Raw genomic sequence first — 21886 nt, 5'->3', positions numbered from 1 at the left:
TCGACTCACTGCAACCTCCACTTCCCAGATCCAAGTGATTCTCCTGCCTCAATCTCCCAAATAGCTGGGATTACAAGCATGCACCACTAGACCTGGCTAATTTTTTGTATTTTTAGCAAAGATGTAATTTCACCATGTTGGCCAGGCTGGTCTCAAACTCCTGACCTCAAGCGATCTGCTGGCCTTGGCCTCCAAAAGTGCTGGGATTACAGGTGTGAGCCACTGCACCCAGCCAAATATTTTCTTTATATCCTTGTTCTAAAAGCTTTTTCTCAATGTTTAAAATTTTTATTTTTATTTTTACTGTTAGTATTTAAGACAGAAGAGCACACATAAATATAGGCCTCCACAAGGTCATGGTCATCAGTATCACTGTCTTTTACCTCCACGTCTTGTCCCACTGGAAGGGCTTCGGGGTAGTTAGTACACATGAAGTCATCAACTCCTTTGGTAACAATGTCTTCTTCTGGAATACCTACAGAAGGACCTGCCTGAGACTGTTCTACAGTTAACTTTTTTTAATAAATAGAAGGAACGCATTCTAACGTCATAATAAAATATGTATTATCAACCAGTGATATAATCATTTATTATCATTATCAAGTTTTATGTACTGTACATAATTGTATGTGCTATACTTTTATAAAACTGCCAATGCAGTAGGTTGATTTACACCAGCACCACCACCACCAAGTGAGTAATGTGTTGTACTACAAAGTTATGACAGCTATGACCTCACTAGGTGATACAAATTTTTCAGCTCCATTACAATCTTATGACACCACTGTATATATGTAGTCCATAGTTGATCTAAAGTCCTTATGGGGCATGTTGACTATTTGTTCAGTGGGTCTGATACAATCTTTCGTGAGTAGCTATTGATGATTTATGACAGAGGCCCTCCAAAATATTCATTAATACATGTTCCCCTTTCTTACAATCACTTTCTCTGAACTATACACCCACATGCACACAAACACACAATTTACTTCTGAGCCTAGATATTTAATAATTTTTAATTCACACAGTTTATAAATTAATGAATAACATGATACTTCTTTAATTGAAGACACATACTTTCAGAGTAAAATAAATGTTAACTAACATTATTTGTATTTCAGGGATTCAGCTTCCCTCCCTTCTAACTAACTTAAATGTCATGCTGTGTTTCTGGATTCCTTAGCAACTCCATGCACATTTCCCCCCCCTTGCCTCTGTCAACCCTGCAAGCTGTTTCTTCTGACTTCAAAGTGTAAAGATTTTTGCTTCATCATCAGTTTTCTAATCTGAAGGGAGAATTGGCTTACCTAAAAAGAAACCGTATTTTGCAACAAAAACAATAGAATAGAGATGCTAGTCATTACTTCCTTTTAAAATATGTATGCCTTTTCCTCAAAAAAAAAAAAAAAAACCAAAAATTTCTTTTACAAAACAATAAAGGCAAAGTGTAAAACAGACCTTCAAATATTAATTATATTTTTAAAAATTCAGGTTATTGAAATCACAGAGCACAATTAGCTGACTTATTCATGCATTCAGACAATTCTTTAGATCAGATATTTAATATTTTCTAAAAATTAAAATATTTATAAATAAAAGTTCCCAAGTTACTCTCATCATTTGTACAGTCACCCTGATGTAGCTGGATGATATATGCAAAATGATCACCTTTTATATATTGGCTTTGCTTTCTATTAACAGGTTCTAATCCCTTTGGCATCCCTGTTCCTAGCTCTTAGTACACATAATCAATCTTCCTTGTTTATCCTGAAGATCGACACTGAAGATCTTACAGCTTGAGACAACATAATGTTGAACTCAATCTATAATGCAAATTTTGCAGTGTTTCAAACACGTCACCAAAAGACAATGCTCATTTCCAATTTACTTTGCAAACTTCTTTTGCTAGCTGGCTGTCTGCGTTCTGGTCAACTTTGGACTCTGCAGGAATATGAAAACATTAATTATACTTGGGTCCATATTTTTATTTCTTAAATCCACACTTCAAATGAAAGACGTGATGAGGAAAGAAACAGACTACAATCAAATATCTTTAGGATGCCATTTAATTGTGTGTCATTTGAGTTGGTGCTCCTTAGCTTTCTTCACACTGTTCTAGTCAGTCATGGGAAGAAATGCTTTAAACTTCTAAGATTGGTGTATTTATTGTGAACAAATGAAAATAGATCAGTTTGTTTTTTTGCGGATCTTGCCTGGCAGTGTATGAAATGTTGTCCAACAATATGTTCTTTGCTTTTTCCTAGGAACTTACTAAATACATTTCATCCCCCAATTTATAAGTGAAGAGAGAGTGGTACAGATGAAGCAACATGCTAAAAGTCACAAAGCTTAAGCAGTCGGCATTGTTCTCTACAGCCAATCATGCTTGTTGTTTTGATTTAGGAAAGTTTTATATCTGGTACATTAGACAAAGGCCCTTAAAAGTTACCTTTATATTCTATACCAAATACCAACGTTATGTTGGAAGTTAGAACTGTGAAAATAATTAATTACAATTCACTTAAGCATTGATTGCTTAAAACCAAAGATGGGATTATTTCAAGTAACACCATGGATTTTCCCCCATCCTTTTTACTTCTCCATAATTACAGTTATTATATGCATAGCCCTTACCCCACTATATCTTCCACTTCCTTCCCCAAGGGTTACTACAATCAGTATGGTACATGTACATCATATCATATACAAGTATCATAAGGCATATATGATCATATGGAAATGTATGGCTAGGGGAGGGATAGCATTAAGAGAAATACCTAATGTAGATGACGGGGTGATGGGTGCAGCAAACCACCATGGCACATGTATACCTATGTAATATACCTGCATGTTCTGCACATGTACCCCAGAACTTAAAGTATAATAATAATAAAAAAATTAAAAAGACTGTATTTTGTTTTGCAACTTGCTTTTGTACTTAAAATCTTGGGCACCTTTTCTTCAATATATCTAAATCTGTTTCTAATGTATTCTTCTAAAATGCTTTATAGTATAGATTTTTCTAATTTATTTAATCATTCTCCTATTAATAGATACCTAGATTGCTTCCATGTGCCCATTTTGTGAAATAGTGCAACAATGTTTAGTCTTATGAGTGCACATATGGGTATTTTTTTATAAGACAGAAAATGTTAAGTGGAATTGCTAGCTCAAAAGTACACATACAAAGCACAATATAATTTTTTCATACTTTCTGATTGCTTAATTAAAAATGATTTTTTCATTTTCATCCCTGATTAATTAAAATATCTTATTTTAAATTTTGCATATTCTTGAATTTTAGTGAGATTAGTCAGGGCTTTGTACATTTATTGGTCATTTAGATTTCCATAAATTTTCTATTTATTGTGTTTCTTCTGAACATGCAATGGAGAAACAGGATAATTTGTCTATTTTTCAGAGTGTTCATCTGTTCACTAAGAATTTTTAAGGAAGAGTTTAGTATCTGAGCTAAAAAAGTGTTTCTTTTCCAATTTAATTGCTTAAAAATCAAGGTCTTGGTGTTATCCTCTAGAAAGAACTTGGATGTGATACTTTATTTTTGTACAGCCAGAATCGCTCACATATCTTCTTGTTTCTGTCTTGCCAAAGACTACACACTCAACCTATTTAGTAGGCATACTTGCCAACAGATTCTAATCCTCATGGCTCTTCCCTTAAAAGAAAAGTAATATCTTTCAAATCCAATATTATTATGATGATGATACTCCCAGAGAAGTCTGAAAATGTAAGAAATTCTGGCTGATAATTTAGAGATTTTCTTTTAAATTTTGAGGGCATTTGGAGGGCAGCTCAGTCTTGATGGAATTCTTACTTTATAGAAAGTTAACATTTGTTTATTAGCTTTCTCTTGGCTCTGCCAGTCATGACCTACTTAACATAAAAATGAAGTTAGGTTAAATCAACTAGATAGCACTGGATAAGTTCCAGAATGCAGTGTCTGTATGCATGCAAAGATATGCTGACTCAAACCAAGTACCTAAAGCTTCTAAGTAACTTTTTGCATGATTTTGAGAATAGAAAAATAATTAAGAAGCTAGAGATAATCCCAAGATTTTGCTGATAAGAGAACAGAATTATGCCCTGGAATGTTCTTCCTTGGGGAGTAAGACAAAGAATGTAGCTCTTTATAAGAGTCTCATATAATTAAACCGATATGGAAGCATTGAGACCTATCAGAAAGTTTTTGGAGTACCAGCTTATTAAAGAATCACTCTTTTTGATCATCACAAAGACTCCATATATATTTCATCCTGGCTAATATGCCAGGTTCTAATGCTAGAAACTTCCAAAAGAAGCATTTACATTTTTAGAGCGTATTTAAGCCTTTTTATCCAATTTTCACCATTAAAAGAACACTGTTAAAAATGTTTAGAAATCTTAAAAATACTTTATGTATTTTTAAAATTATCTATTTCCCTATGACAGATAAACCAGTACATATCTAAACTTCCGCTAAAGGATTTTAAAAATATATTTTCATGACAAGAAGATTATGGGTATTTTCATCACATATGTGACATCTGGTATCGTCTTTCCTGCCAAGATCTATAAATGGCTTAAACTGTCACTTAACTTTGAAAAAAGCAACCTTAATAAAGAAGCCAAAAAACCTAAAGAATAGTAATCAATACAACAACAACTGTACAAAGCTTTAATATTGGTGGCTACCAATAAAATTTATGTCAGAGAAAAATATTTAAGATTAGTAAAATTCAAAGTGAGGAAATCAAAATTAGCAAATTTATTCATTTGTATTTAATATAATCTTATGTTCTTATATAGTGAGTGACTTAGAGGCCCAGTATTCTGTTGCTGAATAACAAATCACCCCAAAACTTAGTAGCTCAAAAGGACATCATTTTATCATCTCCACTATTTTGTGAATCAACTAGGCCCAGCTCCATGTGGTGCAAACTGGGTCTGCAATGTCCAAGATGTCTCACTACATGCCTGGCACTTTGCTGAAGAAAGCTGAGTATCTCACCTCAGCTGCTGGGATGCTGTGACAACTGCATCTCCAATTCGACTCTCCAAGAAAATAGCCAGCATTTTTATACGGCGGCAAGGGGTTATCCTAAAAAGCAAAGCAGAAGCTACCAGGCCTTCTTATGGCTTACACCAGAAAATGGACCAGAGTCACTTGTATGACATCCAATTGCTTAAAGCAAATCACAGAGATAGCACATATCTACTTTGGTAGAACTTAGACCAAGAGAGGTTCACTGGGGCCATTTTGGGAGAGTAACTACCACACTTAGTCCTCTAGCCAAGGATGATGCATTTTCCTCTCACTTTCGAAATACACTTACCAATCTCCCTGAACTCCCAAAGTCTCATCACCATCAGTATTATACTTTAAGTTCAGAATCTCATCATGTAAATCAAGTAAAGCTGCTGTATTTAGCAACTAGCTTCTAACACAAATAGGATGAGGCTAGTAGAGTTAGGGTGGAACTTCCTCTTGATCAGAAGGCCATCAGATAAAGAAACCAGCTATATGCCCTCACATTTCCACCTTACAATGAGAAGACATGATCTAGGGAACCACAATACATACCACCACTTAAAAAGAGGCAGGACAATGTGAGTGACATTGCAGTCACTGGGATGACAAAATTCTGAGATCCAGTAGAAACAAGCTACCATTTCATCTGACTCAGAAGGTAGGGCATATGTTGATTAGGACCCAAATATGTTCCCCAGGGTGGCCACACACACCTGGCCACACACTATGACCTCTTGTCACTACCTTCTGAGTCATCCTTCTGTTCCTTAAGAAATGACCCATGTTTGCAGCTGAGTAGTGTCCTTAGCCTGCTTCCTGTCCATTGGAATTTGGGGACTCAAAAGCCTTTTTATGTTTTGAGCAGTATCTGTTCCTTTCAGTCCAAGCCATTATAATTCCTTTTAATATATGTGGACTGTGTACAAATTACAATCAAATTCATTAGACAAAAGCGACATCCACCTATTTCTCTGAGTGGAGTCTTTCTCTATTTGGGGTTACTTGTGAAGATGCAGAAGCTCACAGCAGAGAGAGTAAGAGTGTTGTCCTTAAAATTCTTAGAAGCATTTTCTACTGAGAGGAAAAATGAGACACTCTTCCACAATTTCCTGAAATCTCAACCAAATTACAACCATGGCTTTAGTCTGATCATGAGCCTGTGGCCACACATTCTATTGGCAGCACTCTGGGTTTGATCTTATTCCCTGAATTTTTTCCCATCACCCCCAAAAATTATTTCATGCATTTTTTTTGCAGTTAATATTCTTCACCTCTGGCAACAAATGATCTTCTGTTTTGCCTTTCTATAATTTAATATGAATGAAATTATACAGTATTTACACTTTAATATCTGGCTTCTGTGGCTAAGCATAATGCTTTTGAGAGTCATTTATGTTTTTTTGTAAAATGACTGGCCAAACCTTTCTCTAACTTTTTAATTGTGTTTATCCTATTGTCAAGTTGTCAAGAGTTTATTAAGTGTATAACAAATTCAAGCACTTTGCCAGATATATGTATCTCTGACATTTTCTCTCAGATTGGCACTTTCGTTTTCATTTTCAGTAGAATATTGTGTTTTCTTTTCAACTGGTTTACATTATTTTCTAATTTTCTTTGTGATTTTTGTCTTTGACCCATGCATTTTTAAAAAGTATATGAACAAATGCCAAATAACAGGGGATTTTTCTGTATAACTTCTTGTCATTTATTTCTAATCAATTCTATTGTTGCCAATGAATGTACCTCCATCATTTGTCTATGCTTCTAAATTTTTCAAGACTTGTTTTTATGTTCTAGCATACATTCTGTGGTAGGCAGCTCTTAAGATGATCCACCAGTAATCACTGGCTCCTGCATTCAGGTCCTTGTGTAACCCCTGACTTTGATTTCAGGCTGGATTTAGCGAACAGCTTCTAGGAAATAGAATAAGGCAGATGTACTGGAATCTCACTTCTGAAATTAGGCTATAAAATGACTACAGCTTCTGTCTTAGATACTCTTCCTTGGACCTCTCACTCAGGGGGGCAAGCCAGTTGCCATTTTGGGTGACTGTTCTGTGCAGAGGCTCATGTGACTGACCTTGGAGCAGAGCATCTGGGGCTGCCCCAAGGCAGGTGAATGACCTTGAAAGTAGAACCCCTCTGAGTCAGCGATTTTGATGAGTGTAGCCCTAGCTGACATCTTACCTGCAGTAGCATCATAAAAGACCCATAGCCAGAACCACCCAGTTAAGCTGCTCCCAGATTCTTGACTTACAGAAACTGTGCCATAATGAATGTTTGTTGTTTTTAATTATTAAGTCCGGTAAAATTTGTTATGCAACAATAGATAACGAACACAGATATTGGTTATACTTCTTGGTGAATTTTCTGTTATTTGTAAGGAATGTGTTTTTTTTTTTTTTAGAAATTATTTTAGAGTGCAGTGTTCTATAAAATCACTTAGGTCAATTCAGATGACAGTTTGTTCACTTATTCTGTAAGGTAACTTTTTAAAACTTTCTCTATCAATTACTGTTAGAGGAAGTTGAACTTTTCAACTACAATTGTGGATTTCCATATTTATCTTTTTACATTAATAGGTTTTTATTTCATGTATTTTAGCATTCGCTTATTAGTTGCATACACATATAAGAAGTGTGATATCTTCTTGATGAATTGATCATTATTGTTACAAAATTTCCACCTTTATATCTGGTAATATTTCTTGCCCTAAAGTCTGTTATATAGCCTCTCCAGCTTTCTTTTTTTTTTTTTTTTTTTTTTTATTGTTTTTCCTCTTTTTTTTTTTTTTTTTTTTTTTTTTTTTTTTTTTTTTTTTTTTTTTTTTTTTTTTTTTTTTTTTTTGAGACGGAGTTTCGCTCTTGTTACCCAGGCTGGAGTGCAATGGCGCGATCTCGGCTCACCGCAACCTCCGCCTCCTGGGTTCAGGCAATTCTCCTGCCTCAGCCTCCTGAGTAGCTGGGATTACAGACATGTGCCACCATGCCCAGCTAATTTTTTGTAGTTTTAGTAGAGACGGGGTTTCACCATGTTGACCAGGATGGTCTCGATCTCTTGACCTCGTGATCCACCCGCCTCGGCCTCCCAAAGTGCTGGGATTACAGGCTTGAGCCACCGCGCCCGGCCTCCAGCTTTCTTTTGAATAATGTTTCAATTATATATTTTTTCTCATTCTTTCAGTTTTAACCTTTCTGCATTTTTATCTTTACAATACATTTTATGTAGACAGCATGCAGCATACAGTTGAGTATTTTTTACTTACATTGAAAATTCCTGCTTTTAAATTGGAGTATTTACCCATTAATAAAATGGTTATTAATGTGTTTGAGTTTAAATTTAACACCTTGGGTTTTTTTCTGCTTGTTTCATTTTTACTTTTTTACTTATTTCCTGCCTTGAATTAATTGCAAATATTTTCAGATTTTGCTTTGTCTATACAATTATCTTATTAGTTTTACCTCATTTATCTATTTTTAGAGGTTGCTTTAAGTTTACTATATTGATTTATAGTTTGTGGCAGAGATGTTTCAAATAATATTATGCCACTTAGATATATAGGCCATTCCTCATAATAATACCTGAGATGCTACATTCAGGAAAACACATTTTTCAATGAAAATTTCCAGGGCTGAAAATATAAGACAGAGAAAAGATTGTCATATGACTGTATAGCCTAATAAGGGCTAAATCTTTATTCAAATAATTTTATTGTTAATTAAAAAGACAATTCTGGCTATCTGGGATTAGCATGCTAATTACTCTTTAAGATTATGAAAACTGTTTTTAGTGCTGGGCTGGGAGCTGGAAAGCAAGGACTGCTTACCAGATGATGGATAAATACCACTGTGCTTGAGCTAGGCTTGGTTATCTACACAGTCTTCCAGGCTTCCATATTCAATTAAGAATTACATCCATGATAAAAAGAGTGGTTATTTGTTTATTACTTTTAAAACACCGCTTCGGTTCTCTGAATAGAATGATTTGCTAAAGATCGCCTTTTCATTTTAGAGTACCTGTGGAAAGGCTGTAGACATCCAGAATTCTATAATTGTTTCCAGAGGGGTGAATAGGCTCCCCAACATATGAATCACAAGAATCTACTCTTTGCACAGTCAAGATTGTAGGAATGCTGTTCTACTTACTGTCACAAAGGTTGGAACTTGACAAATGTACAAATGCAAAAACATGACTGGGTTAGTTTCCAGAATTTTGTTAAATGAAGATACACCTAAAGTGAATGTAGAAATCTCAATGCATTCTCAGTGTTGAAGGCATTTTTCAGCAAATGCTGGAGGAATTATTGAGTGAATAAATAATTACATGTGTGAATGTATATTTCAAAATCAGTGCTCAGATGTAGCAAATCAGTCAGTACTATCTAAGAAACAGAAGCAAATATAAAAGAAAGATGTCTTCAGACAATCTTCCCTATAGCACAAAATATAGGAAATGAATTTGGAACTAAATTGGATTTTTTAAAATGAGCTAGTTTTCCTCCTTCTCAATGGTAGATGTATATATATAATCAACGAACATCTGTTTCCTTTCTTTTACTGTCAACATGTGTTTTTATAATTAAAATACATTATCTGTAGACAATGTGTAGTTGGGTCTCAGTTTCTTTTATTCAGTCTAACAATTTCTGCCTTTTATTGAAGTGCTTACCCATTTACATTTAATGTAATTATAGACGATACCTCTTTCAGGGAATCTACTTATTGGATAAATTTGAACATTACTCACGTTTAACTTTTTAAAATTTGCCAGGCCATTTAGAGCAGGCAGACATCCTAAGGTATGCCACAACAGTGACTTTTTTTCTTTTTCGTCATATATAAGCCATATGTTCATTAAAAGGAAGTCCCCAGAGTCTAATGTTTCATTTTCCTTATGTGTGCAGCTTTGTATTTTATTTTTGGTAAGTTATATATGACAGTAAGTACTTCATCCAACCTGACTTATATTGAAGTGTTTATTAAATTCTAGTCCTAAAAGTCACTCAAGTAGAAAAAAAATTTTTTTTCAGTAACAAAATAGAAGAAATTGTAAAATAAAGAAATAATATCTATCGATTTGCTTGAACCCAAGCTATCATTTTATGATGCTAATTTTATTATATTGCGCAGAAGAAGATTCATCTAATTCAGGAGCAACTTCATGTGTTACATCTGCAAGAAGCACATACTGAGTTATTACAACATTCTCTCTCTCCTGAGAAACAAGGCAGAGCCTCCATGAAGAAAAATTTCTCCAGAAAACTGAAACTACAGACTACTTACATGTGAGGATCAGTCGGTCTGTCAAAAAGATAGTTACTGAGCACATTCAGGGTTCAACATATTCCTCTAAGTGCCTGATCTCACTTACTGTTGACTTTATCATCTTTCAGAAGGAATTAAAAGCCCTTCTCCCTGACTGATCCTTCTTTAGGCATTAAACAATGATAAACTATATCTTCAAATAGAGTCTCAGTTTAGATACATTCCCCTTAACATCACGCCCTCCTCAAATCTCTCAGTGACTTCACATCAAGTTTGAATTTATTGATGCATTATCTTCCAGAGACAGAGACATACAAGCAGCATTTTCAAGTCAGTATTGGGGAACAGATGATTAGATTAACATAGTCTTCTGGATTTGCCAATCCTATGGAATTAATCATCACTCATTACTTCACTCATTTTATTTTGCTCTTTCTTTTACCAAATAAAATTTTAAATCACTGAAAAATAACTTTATTCCACAGAATAAAATACCCTCTCTGATTTAAAGAGCTCCAGTTAAAAATAATATTTCTAATATGGTATAGTAAGTGCTATAATATGGGTATGAATTGAAGCTCAAAATTCCTTTTCATCAAAAATAGTGGAGCTTGTCAATCTTCAAATCAAATTAGTTAAAGCTGCATAATATAGAAAACATTTCATGACCTCTCTGGCCTTTAGTTGCTCTACCAGTAAGAGACATTTAAATGAGACCACCTGTGAAGCTTAATGTTCTAATTATACTGTTTTATATAGCTTGAATTTTCCTAATAGTTAAAAGATTTCTGTTTCATAAGGAACAGCTCTAAAAGTATACTTCCCCTATAACTTTTCCATTAAAAATGTATCTCCTCTGAATAACCTTGCTAATTTTCTGTCCGTTACTCTGTCTAATATTGACAGTGGGGCGTTAAACTCTCCCACTATTTATTGTGTGGGAGTCTAAGTCTCTTTGTAGGTCTCCAAGAACTTGCTTTATGAAGCTGGGTGCTCCTGTATTAGGTACATGTATATTTAGTATAGTTAGCTCTTTTTGTTGCATTGATCCCTTTATCATTATGTAATGCACTTGTCTTTTGTGATTTTGGTTGGTTTAAAGTCTGTTTTATCAGAGACTAGGATTGCAATCCCTGCTTTTTTTTTGCCTTCCATTTGTTTGGTAAATCTTGCTCTATACCTTTATTTTGAGCCTGTGCGTGTCTTTGCTGTGAGATGGGTCTCCTGAATGCAGCACGCTGATGGGTCTTGACTCATTTTCCAACTTGCCAGTCTGTGTCTTTTACTTGGGGCATTTAGCCCATTTACACTTAAGGTTAATATTGTTATGTGTGATTTTGATCCTGCTATTTTAATGTTAGCTGGTTATTTTGCCCATTAGTTGATGCAGTTTCTTCATACTGTCAATGGTCTTTACAATTTGATATGTTTTTTCAGTGGCTAGTACCAGTTTTCCTTTCCATATTTAGTGCTTCCTTCAGGAGCTCTTGTTAGGCAGTACTGGTGTTGACAAAATCTCTCAGCATTTGCTTGTCTGTAAAGAATTTTTTTGGCTGGACATGAAATTCTGGTTGAAAATTATTTTCTTTAAGAATGTTGAATATTGGCACCAGTCTCTTCTGGCTTATAGGTTTTCTGCAAAGAGATCCGCTGTTAGTCTGATGGGCTTCCCTTTGTGGGTAACGTGGCCTTTCTCTCTGGCTGCCCTTAACACTTTTTCCTTCATTTCAACCTTGGTGAATCTGACAATTATGTGTGTTGGGGTTGCTCTTCTCAAGGAGTATCTTTGTGGTGTTTTCTGTATTTCCTGAATTTCCATGGTGGCCTGCCTTGCTAGGGTCGGGGAAGTTCTCCTGGATAATATCCTCATGAGTGTTTTCCAACATGGTTCCTTTCTCCCTGTCATTTTCAGGTACACCAATCAAATGTAGGTTTGGTCTTTTCACATAGTCCCATATTTCTTCGAGGATTTGTTCATTCCTTTTTATTCTTTTTTCTCTAATCTTGTCTCTACGCGTTATTTTATTAAGTTGTTCTTCAAATCTCTGATATCCTTTCTTCCACTTAATCAATTTGGCTATTAATACCTTGTATGATTCACAAAGTTCTCATGCTATGTTTTTCAGCTCCATCAGGTCACTTATGTTCTTCTCTAAACTGGTTATTCTAGTTAGCAATTCCTCTAACCTTTTTTCAAGAATCTTAGCTTCCTTGCATTGAGTTAGAACATGCTCCTTTAGCTCAGCAGAGTCTGTTATTACCCACCTTCTGAAGCCTACTTCTGTCAATTCATCAAACTCATTCTCTGTCTAGTTTTGTTCCCTTGCTGGCGAGGAGTTGTGATCCTTTAGAGGAGAAAAGGCATTCTGGTTTTTGGAATTTTCAGCCTTTTTGCGCTGTTTTTTGTCCTCATTTTCATGGATTTATCTACCTTTGGTCTTTCATATTGGAGACCTTCTGATGGTTTTCTATGTGGATGTCCTTTCTGTTGATGTTGATGTATTCCCTTTTGTTTGTTAGTTTTCCTAACAGTTGCACCCCTCTGCTGCAGGTCTACTGGAGTTTGCTGGAGGTCTACTCCAGACCCTGTTTGCTTGGGTGTCACCAGCGGAGGCTGCCGAAGAGCAAAGATTGCTGCCTGTTTCTTCCTCTGTAAGCTTTGTCCCAGAAGGGCACCTGCCAGATGCCAGCTGGAGCTCTCCTGTATGCAGTGTCTGTTGACCCCTGCTGGGAGGTGTTTCCCAGTCAGGAGGCACGGGGGTTAGAGCCCCACTTGAGGAGGCAGTCTGTCCCTTAGCAGAGCTCGAGCGCTGTGCTGGGAAATCTACTGCTCTCTTCAGAGCTGGCTGGCAGGAACATTTAAGTCTGCTGAAGCTGCACCGATAATATGCCTTGTCCAGAGAGGAGGAATCTAGAGAGGCTGTCTGGCTACAGCAGCTTTGCTGAGCTGCAGTGGGCTCCACTCAGTTTGAACTTCCTGGCAGCTTTGTTTACACTGTGAGGGGAAAACTGCCTACTCAAGCCTCAGTAATGATGGATGCCCCACCCCCTCCAACAAGCTGGGGCAACCCAGGTTGACTTCAGACTGCTGTGCTGGCAGCAAGAATTTCAAGCCAGTGGATCTTAGCTTGCTGGGCTCCATGGAGGTGGGAATCCACTGAGCTAGACCACTTGGCTCCCCAGCTTCAGCCCCCTTTTCAGGGGAGTGAACGATTCTGTCTTCCTGGCTTTCCAGGTACCACTTGGGTACAAAAAAAAATGCTCCTTCAGCTAGCTTGGTTTCTGCCCAAAGGATGACTCAGTTTTGTGCTTGAAAACGAGGGCCCTGGTGGTGTTGGCATCCGAGGTAATCTCCTGGTCTGTGGGTTGCAAAGACTGTGGGAAAAGGGTTGTATCCAGGCTGGAATGCACTGTTCTTCACAGCACAGTCCCTCATAACTTCCCTTGGCTAGGGTAGGAATCTCCCCAACCCCTTGCATTTTCTGGGTGAGGCAGCACCCCACCCTGCTTTGGCTTAGCCTTTGTGGGCTGCATCTACTATCCAACCAGTCCCAATAAGATGAGCCTGGTACCTCAATTGTGAATGCAAAAATCATCCACCTTCTGCATTGATCTCGCTGGGAGCTGCAGACTGGAACTGTTCCTATTCGGCCACTCCACCTCCTCTTCCATGCTCTTGGACAGGAAGAATCAATATCGTGAAAATGGTCATACTGCCCAAAGTAATTTATAGATTCAATGCTATCCCCATCAAGGTGCCACTGATTTTTTCACAGAATTAGAAAAAAACAACTTTAAATTTCATATGAAACTAAGAAAGACCCCAGATAGCCAAGACAATACTAAGCAAAAAGAACAAAGTTGGAGGCATCATGCTACCTGACTTCAAACTATACTATAAGGCTACAGTAACTAAAACAGCATGGTACTGGTACCAAAACATATATATAGTCTAATGAAACAAAACAGAGGCCTCAGAAATAATGCCACACATCTACAACCACCCAATCTTTGACAAACCTGACAAAAACAAGCAATGGGGAAAGAACTCCCTATTTAATAAATGCTGTTGGGAAAACTGGCTAGCCATATGCAGAAAACTGAAACTGGACCCCTTCCTTACAGCTTGTACAAAAATTAACTCAAGATGGATTAAAGAATTAAATGTAAGACCTAAAACCATAAAAACCCTAGAAGAAAACCTAGGCTATACCATTCAAGACATAGGCATAGGCAAGGACTTCATGACTAAAACACCAACAGCAATGGCAACAAAAGCCAAAATTGACAAATAGGATCTCATTAAACTAAAAAGCTTCTGGACAGGAAAAGAAAGTATCATCAGAGTGAACAGGTAACCTACAGATTGGGAGAAAATTTTTGCAATCTATTCATCTGACAAAGGGCTAATATCGAGAATCTACAAAGAATTTAAACAAATTTACAAGAAAGAAACAACCCCATCAAAACATGGGCAAAGGATATAAACAGACACTTCTCCAAAGAAGACATTTAAGTGGCCACCAAACATGAAAAAACCTCATCATGACTGGTCAGTAGAGAAATACAAATAAAAACCACAATGAGATATCATCTTGTCAGTCAGAACGATGATCATTAAAAAGTCAGGAAACAACAGATGCTGGAGAGGATGTAGAAATAGAATGCTTTTACACTGTTGGTGGGAGTGTAAATTAGTTCAACTGTTGTGGAAGACAGTGTGGTGATTTCTCAAGGATCATTTGACCCAGCAATCCCATTACTGGGTATATATACAAAGGATTATAAATCATTCTTACTATAAAGACACATGCACATGTATGTTTATTGCAGCACTGTTCACAATAGCAAAGATTTGGAACCAACCCAAATGCCCAACAACGATAGACAGTATGAAGAAAATGTGGCACATATACACCATGGAATACTATGAAGCCATAAAAGAGGATGAGTTCGTGTCCTTTGTGGGTACATGAGTCAAGCTGGAAACCATCACTCTCAGCAGAAAAACCAAACACCACATGTTCTCACTCACAAGTGGGAGTTGAAAAATGAGAACGCATGGACACAGGGAGGGGAACATCATACACTGGGGCATGTTGGGGGTGGGAGACTAGCGGAGGGATAGCATTAGGAGAAATACCTAATGTAGATGACGGGTTGATGGGTGCGGCAAACCACCATGGCATGTGTATATCTATGCAACAAACCTGCATGCTCTGCACATGTATCCCAGAACTTAACAGTATTAAAAAATATTATCTCCCCTATTTCCATTTCCCCTTCTTCCAGCAAAGTCCAAACTCTCATTTAGGCTACATCCCTCTTGCTTCTCAGTCCACGTGAACTGAATGAAGTACATATCTATCTCCAGAGCAGAATGTGTAGTCTTGACAGGTCCATCAGCACATTACATCCTCTGGGACATGCATACACAGACACAATTCAGGGATTCATACATTACCCAAACAGGCCAAAGAGGGGAAACAAAACCCAGTTCTGTGGCTTCTGTTTGAGTCATTGCTGAAGCAGAAATGTTTCTTTTGTTTCTTAATGACATGGTTCTAAAGATACTGAGTCCTGTAATGGAACTGTGAATGAAACTACCCAGATGAGGTAGAGCTGAGGTGGAGTCTTTTGATGAGCTCTTTAAAGCAGCATTTCTGAAAGAGCTCAACCCCTCAACTTCTCAGATTATATGTACATGTATGTACTTTTTAAAAAAACTTTGGACTGTTTGAGATGAGATTTCTATCTCTAACAACTGAAAGAGCCCTAACTTTCATGAGGTTTACCTATACAGGCATTCTAATTCCAAATCTTCAAATAGCAAAGGCAGTCACATTAACTATATCTATGTCTTTTTACCCACCTACCTACCTACCTACTTATCTATCTACTTACCTATCATCTATTTATCTACCTACCTACCTATCATTACCTACCTAATCTATTATCTACCTACGTATTCTATTATCTACCTATCTACCTTTCATCTATCTATCTATCATCTATCCATCCATCTTTATCTATTTACCTATCTATCACCTACCTGTCAACTATCTATTTGTCTATCTTTCTATCTGATATCCATGGTATACAAGAACAATTATATAAAACTGAATTGAAATTTTGGTCCTTAAGAAAGAATACTTTCTCCAGATTGATACATTTAATTGGAAAGTTTTGTGTGGAGTATATTTCTCTTCTTTAGATCTTATTTGTTTTCATCTTTACCACATAAAATAATTATAAACATACAATAATTAAAATATCTCAGTTCACTTTTAAAGTTAAAGAACAACTCATGAACCGGGATAGCCATATTTTTCTACTGATTCAAAATTAAGAGCCTTAAGAATTCTACAAATATAGAAACAAAACTAAGAATATCTTTAATGGAGTAACTCATATGAGTACTATGCTTAATATTATTTTAAATAATATTAATGTCATTTAGAACAGAGGGAAAACAACTACCTATTTTTCATAATTATTGTTAAATATTCAGTATTAGTCATTGTAATTACATATTATACTCATTTATGAAATTCCCATTTTCTTACTCTGACAGGCTCAAGTTTGCTGACATTTAAGGCACGGAAAATATCTTATCTTCTCACACGCATTGTCTCTTAGTTGGAGATCTGTTTAGGAAGGAGCTTTATTTATTATTAAAAGTTTAAATATTTCATAAAACATTAATGACTTTGATAGCTCTAGGTATTCGATAAGATATTTTGGACTTTTTTATTTGTACACTGGGACAATTCTTTCAAAAAGTGAAATTTTATAAGCCACACTGATAAAAGTATGTAAATAAATGTGGCATTCTTATTTTTCTCAGGTAACAGAAAGCAAAATTACCCTGTTTCAGTCTACATATTTGAACAGTAAGTGGAATCATAATATCTTCAACAGTCTGGCCATCAGTTATTGTTCCAAAAAGCTTTAGGAATATTCTGTATAATGGAATGTAAAACATTATCAACTGCTATGGTCTGAAACACTGTCGAATAGAATCTGTAAAACTTTGTAGCCAGATAAAACAATTCAGAAAAATAAAAGGTGAATATAAAACCAAAATTTGGGGAAAAAATTCAGGGCCAGTTTGTTGATATCTAAACTTACGTATTTAAAATGAATCTACTGATACTGACAGCCAGTGTTTGTTGAATATTCATTATGTAGCAGGTACTATTCTAAGTGCTTTTTTTGAATGAACTTTCTTAAGCCTCGCAACAGTTCTCTGAAGCATGCTACTATACTTGTTTTAGTAATTAGAAAATTGAGAAAAAGGGAGATTAAATAATTTGCAAAGCCCAACAGTTAGAAATGGCAGGCTAAGTACCTCTGAAAATCTATTTCATCATAAAAGCAATGACCAATAGCAAGATTTGTCAGAATCAACTTTTGCAGAACTCTAGAAACCAATTAAAAACAAGTCTTTAAAAGTGACTAAATCTTGATAAGAATGTGAGCTTTGTGATGTTTTGAATTGTCCTACAGCAATTCTCCTCAGCTCCATGACAGCCTTGAAGACCGGCAGCCTTGCAATCACAGTAGCTGTGAGGAAAAGCAACTTTGCAACCACCAGTCTGGGGACACTGGGTTTGGAACTCTTCAAAAAACTCCATGTCTAGAGCATTGCCACTATGTAGCTGTTAGGAATCTTCCTTAAAAAAAAAAAAAAAAAAAGTCCTTTTCTAGGACTTGTCTTTACTTGAGCTGATTCCACACTGTCTCCAGGAATAGCCATATCAAAGAATCAGCAGCAATTATTAACCATTGCATCTTCCAGAGGCTGTGATAGTAATTGTGGCAAACAAGAAGCAAGATATAGGTTATTTTTCATATTCTAAATTCCCCCAACTTTCTTGCTTATCTCTGTCTCTTTCCAGCACCCTTGTATAAACACGCATGTGTGCGCGCGTGCGCGCATGCGCGCGCGCACACACACACACACACACACACACACACATATGCACACACCACCTTCTTCCTTTAGCCAGAAAACTTGCATAGATCTACTCATGCACATAAAGGGCCTCAGAGATCACTAGTCCACCAGGTCTGCTGTCAAGGTCAATCTAGTCTGCTCCTAGCTGACACCCTGCTGTACCCATGTCACCATGTACTTTGCAAGACATCACTTTATCTTGGTGTGTTTCAAAGAAATTCAAACCTACCACTACCACCAGGGAAATGCTTTTTATCTGTATCTCAACTGTCCTTCAAGTATGTGTGTGTAAAGAACTCCATACGGTACACAGATTATTACTAGGATCTCATTTTTGAATATATCATAAAGAACACATGATATACAGAATATTTTGACAACTGATACCATAAAAATGATTCTTGTTTCTCATCATTACAATCATCAACACAGCAAAATAGATAGAGGCTAATATGACAAAATAGATACAGGCTAATAAAGGAATGGTATCTGTATTAAGTCTAAAATTAAGTCTAAATACCTACTCCATTTATAAGCTAAAAAGTCATGCTGCCACAGTGATAGATATGTAGGTAGGTAGGTGGGTAGGTAGGTAGATAAATAGATAGATAGATACACAGATAGATGCTATTCTGGCAATAAACAAAAAGTCTCTAGATTAGAAAACAGATAGTTGAATGTTCACAGAACATCTTAGCACTGGGGAAACTATAAGATCCTAATGTTATCCTGCACAAACACAGGAAGTATTACACCATGGACTCAAAAAACTATAACACTTGGAGTTTGGCTGGTACATTGACCAATCCTCTCCTCTGGTGAGGAAGAGTCCTTTATTCTGTGATATTAGCAAATGTTTACAGGAGAGATGTGTCTTCAGCAACGTACTATCCCATCTTCCAAGACATATTTGCTATTCAACCATACTATAACCAAGTTTGCCAGTGGTCTTTCCACAAAAAGATTGGACTTAATGGTAATCTAAAAGTATTCATGGAGAATTGACTCTCAATAATCAGATCCAGGGATTGACGCCAGCCTAGTGACTTTGCCTGATTTATTCTACAGTTATCATTTATTGAATAATGAAAGGTTGAGAAACTAATACAAAGGAAGCTTCTTGTCCCACAGGAAAAAAAATTAAAATGCTTTCTTTGCCATTATTGACATTTTCATTAAACAAATGAATGACATTCCTAATTATTACCTTCAAACTACCAGAACTTTTAAGAGTGTTCATTTATTGACAGTAACAAGGTACTCAACTATAATTCAGAGTATGGTATTCTACTTGAAAATAAGTTATTTTAATATTTTAGCTCCACATAGTTTCTTGAAAAGGCATGAAAATGACATCAGTAGAGATTATTTCTTTTATCATTAAAGAGGCAATACATTTTTACATTGTATAAATTCTGCTCAGACAAGGCTATTTCACTTAATCCTAACTAACCCCTGCCTACTCTGCAGAAAGACAAAAGATTACCAACATACAATTAACTTTATTTACCATAATATAGTAAAAATGTACCAGAATCTCTGGGACACAGGTAAAGCAGTGTTTACAGGGAAATTCATAGCACTAAATGGCCACAGGAGAAGGTGGGAAAGATCTAAAATTGACAACCTAACATTACAATTAAAAGAACTAGAGAAACAAGAGCACACAAATTCAAAAGCTAGCAGAAGAAATAACTAAGATCAGAGCAGAACTGAAGGACATAGAAACTTGAAAAACCCTTCAAAAAATATCAATGAATCCAGGAGCTGTTTTTTGTTTTTTGTTTTTTTTTAAGATTAACAAAATAAATAGGCTGCTGCCAGATAATAAAGAAGAAAAGAGAGGAGAATCAAAAAGATACAATAAAAAATGAAAAAGGAGTTATCACCACTGATTTCACAGAAATACAAACTACCATCAGAGAATACTGTAAACACCTCTATGCAGGTAAACTAGAAAATCGAGAAGAAATAGGTAAATTTCTGGGTACAAACACCCTTCCAAGACTAAACCAGAAAGAAGTTGAATCCCTGAACAGACCAATAAAAAGTTCTGAAATTGAGGCAGTAATCAATAGCCTACCAATCAAAAAGGTCTAGGACCAGACAGATTCACAGCAGAATTCTAATAGAGGTACAAAGAGGAGCTGATACCATTCCTTCTAAAACTATTCCAAACAATAGAAAAAGAGGGACTCCTCCCTAACTCATTTTAAGAGGCCAGCATCATCCTGATACCAAAACCTGGCAGATCACAACAACAAAAGGAAATTTCAGACCAATATCCCTGATGAACATCAGTGCGAAAATCCTTAATAAAATACTGGCAAAACGAATCCAGCAACACATCAAAAACTTCATTCACCACGATCAAGTTGACTTCATCCCTGGGATGCAAAGCTGGTTCAACATATGCCAAACAATAAATGTAATCCATCACATAAACAGAACCAATGACAAAAAGCAATTGTCTCAGTAGAGGCAGAAAAAGCCTTTGACAAAATTCAACAGACCTTTATGCTAAAAATTCACAATAAACTAGGCATTGCTGGAACATATCTCAAAATAATAAGAGCTATTTATGACAAATCACAGCCAATATCATACTGAATGGGCAAAAGCTAGAAGCATTCCCTTTGAAACCTGGCACAACACAAGGATGCCCTGTCTCACCACTCATATTCAACATAATATTGGAAGTTCTGGCCAAGGCAATCAGGCAAGAGAAAGAAATAAGGGTATTCAAATAAGAAGACAGGAAGTCAAATTGTCTCTGTTTGCAGATGACATAATTTTATATTTAGAAGACCCCATCATCTCAGCCCAAAATCTCTTTAAGCTGATAAGTAACTTCAGCACAGCCTCAGGATACAAAATCAATGTGCAAAAATCATAAGCATTCCTATACACCAATAATAGACAAACAGAGAACCAAATCATGCATGAACTCCCATTTACAATTGCTACAAAGAGAATAAAATATTTAGGAATACAAGTTAGAAAGGATGTGAAGGACCTCTTCAAGGAGAAGTACAAACTACAAGGAAATAAGAGAGGACACAAACAAATAAAAAAACATTCCATGCTCATGGATAGGAAGACTCAATATCATGAAAATGGCCATACTGCCCAAAGAAATTTATAGATTCAGTGCTATGCCCATCAAGGTACCATTGACTTTCTTCACAGAATTAGAAAAAACTATTTTAAATTTCCTATGGAACAAAAAAAGAGCCCAGATAACCAAGATGATTCTAAGCAAAAAGAACAAAGCTCACGGCATCATGCTACCTGACTTCAAATTATACTACAAGGCTACAGAACTAAAACAGCATGATACTGGTACCAAAACACACACACACACACACACACACACACACACACACACACACATATCCCCCAATGGAACAGAACAGAGGCCTCAGAAATAACGCCACTCATCTACAACCATTTGATCTTTGACAAATCTGAAAAAAAAAACAAGCAATGGGGAAAGAACTCCCTATTTAATAAATGGTGTTGGGAAAACTGGCTAGCCATATTCAGAAAACTGAAACTGGACCCCTTCCTCACACCTTATACAAAAATTAACTCAAGATGGATTAAAGACTTAAAAGTAAGACCTAAATCCATA

General features: G+C 36.2%; 1 protein-coding gene across 2 annotated transcripts in view; it reads right to left on the bottom strand.

Moving 5' to 3' along the window:
• Positions 1-21886, bottom strand: part of THEMIS (thymocyte selection associated) — a 215070-nt gene that overhangs the window by 62013 nt on the left and 131171 nt on the right. The gene's annotated exons all lie outside the window — the stretch shown is intronic.

The sequence above is a fragment of the Cebus imitator genome, unplaced genomic scaffold, assembly GCF_001604975.1.
Source record: "Cebus imitator isolate Cc_AM_T3 unplaced genomic scaffold, Cebus_imitator-1.0 Scaffold81, whole genome shotgun sequence".
In the NCBI taxonomy this organism is placed as follows: Eukaryota; Metazoa; Chordata; class Mammalia; order Primates; family Cebidae; genus Cebus; species Cebus imitator.
Note: the sequence above shows the minus strand (reverse complement) of the source record. Positions and strands in the feature narration are given on the sequence as shown.